This window comes from Schistocerca americana, unplaced genomic scaffold, assembly GCF_021461395.2.
Source record: "Schistocerca americana isolate TAMUIC-IGC-003095 unplaced genomic scaffold, iqSchAmer2.1 HiC_scaffold_795, whole genome shotgun sequence".
Taxonomy (NCBI): domain Eukaryota; kingdom Metazoa; phylum Arthropoda; class Insecta; order Orthoptera; family Acrididae; genus Schistocerca; species Schistocerca americana.
This window is the reverse complement of record NW_025726561.1, coordinates 52,501-53,936: the sequence shown is the minus strand read 5'-3', so window position 1 is coordinate 53,936 and position 1,436 is coordinate 52,501. Positions and strand designations below refer to the sequence as shown.

The 1,436-nt window shown below is 61.0% G+C and overlaps 1 non-coding gene across 1 annotated transcript in view; it reads left to right on the top strand.

Moving 5' to 3' along the window:
• The first annotated feature begins 791 nt into the window (after positions 1-791).
• The window catches only part of LOC124591038, a 1,910-nt gene continuing 1,265 nt past the window's right edge, over positions 792-1,436 (top strand). The window contains exon 1 of the ribosomal RNA XR_006976896.1: positions 792-1,436. This exon is cut by the window's right edge and continues 1,265 nt beyond it. This is a non-coding gene — a ribosomal RNA (small subunit ribosomal RNA).

Genomic DNA, 1,436 nt, shown 5'->3' with positions numbered 1-1,436 from the left:
GCGGTGGCTGGGTGGGACCGTCCCCGGCCGGTGAGGGGGGGCCTCCCGGCGTGCTGGCCGCGCGGTGCGTGGGCGCACGCGCTACAGCCGGCTGGTGGGGGCGGCCAGTGGCAGGCGCGCCGGCCGACGGAGGCGGCAGGCGGCGCAGCTGCGCGCCGGCGCACCCTGCACGCGGCGCCGTGCGGCCAAAGTAGGTCCTCGCGGGCCCGGTGCGAAGCGCGGTGGACATCTGCAGTGTGCTGGTCCGATTGAGGACTGTGTGCGCTGAGGATGCGCCGCCGCCCGGCGCTCGGCGCCGCGACGCCGTCTGCTGCTCGGTCGCCTCTGCGGTTCTCGCAGGTGGTTTGTATCGCAGCTGTGCGGACGTGTTGGCGCGTGCGCTGTGCTGGGAGAGTTCGCTTCGGCACCCAAGTGGGGCTTTTGTCCTTCTGTGGCGCTGGCGTTGGAGCTGCCGGTCACCGTAGGTGGCGCGTGTTGTCTCCCGCCGGCAATGCCACGACAGCACGCTCCCGGGCCTCTGTCGGCAGCGGCAAGCTCAGTTGGGAGCACGGGTGGTCGCACCTAAAGCGTCTACTCGCCAAACTCCGGGCGATTGCGCCTCTCTCGAACCCGACCAAGTACTTAGGACGGCGCTGCGCGCCGCCGGGACCTGAGAGGGTTTCGAGGTGTATTGTGCAGGGGAGCTCAGCCTCCTCCTGTTTGCAGAATAATTGAGCGGACGCTTGCGTGTTCGCGCGGGCCCCCGGGACACACTCCCGGGCGGCCGGCTGCTCAGCTCTAGTTGACGCAGCTCCCTGGTTGATCCTGCCAGTAGTCATATGCTTGTCTCAAAGATTAAGCCATGCATGTCTCAGTACAAGCCGCATTAAGGTGAAACCGCGAATGGCTCATTAAATCAGTTATGGTTCCTTAGATCGTACCCACGTTACTTGGATAACTGTGGTAATTCTAGAGCTAATACATGCAAACAGAGTCCCGACCAGAGATGGAAGGGACGCTTTTATTAGATCAAAACCAATCGGTCGGCTCGTCCGGTCCGTTTGCCTTGGTGACTCTGAATAACTTTGGGCTGATCGCACGGTCCTCGTACCGGCGACGCATCTTTCAAATGTCTGCCTTATCAACTGTCGATGGTAGGTTCTGCGCCTACCATGGTTGTAACGGGTAACGGGGAATCAGGGTTCGATTCCGGAGAGGGAGCCTGAGAAACGGCTACCACATCCAAGGAAGGCAGCAGGCGCGCAAATTACCCACTCCCGGCACGGGGAGGTAGTGACGAAAAATAACGATACGGGACTCATCCGAGGCCCCGTAATCGGAATGAGTACACTTTAAATCCTTTAACGAGTATCTATTGGAGGGCAAGTCTGGTGCCAGCAGCCGCGGTAATTCCAGCTCCAATAGCGTATATTAAAGTTGTTGCGGTTAAAAAGCTC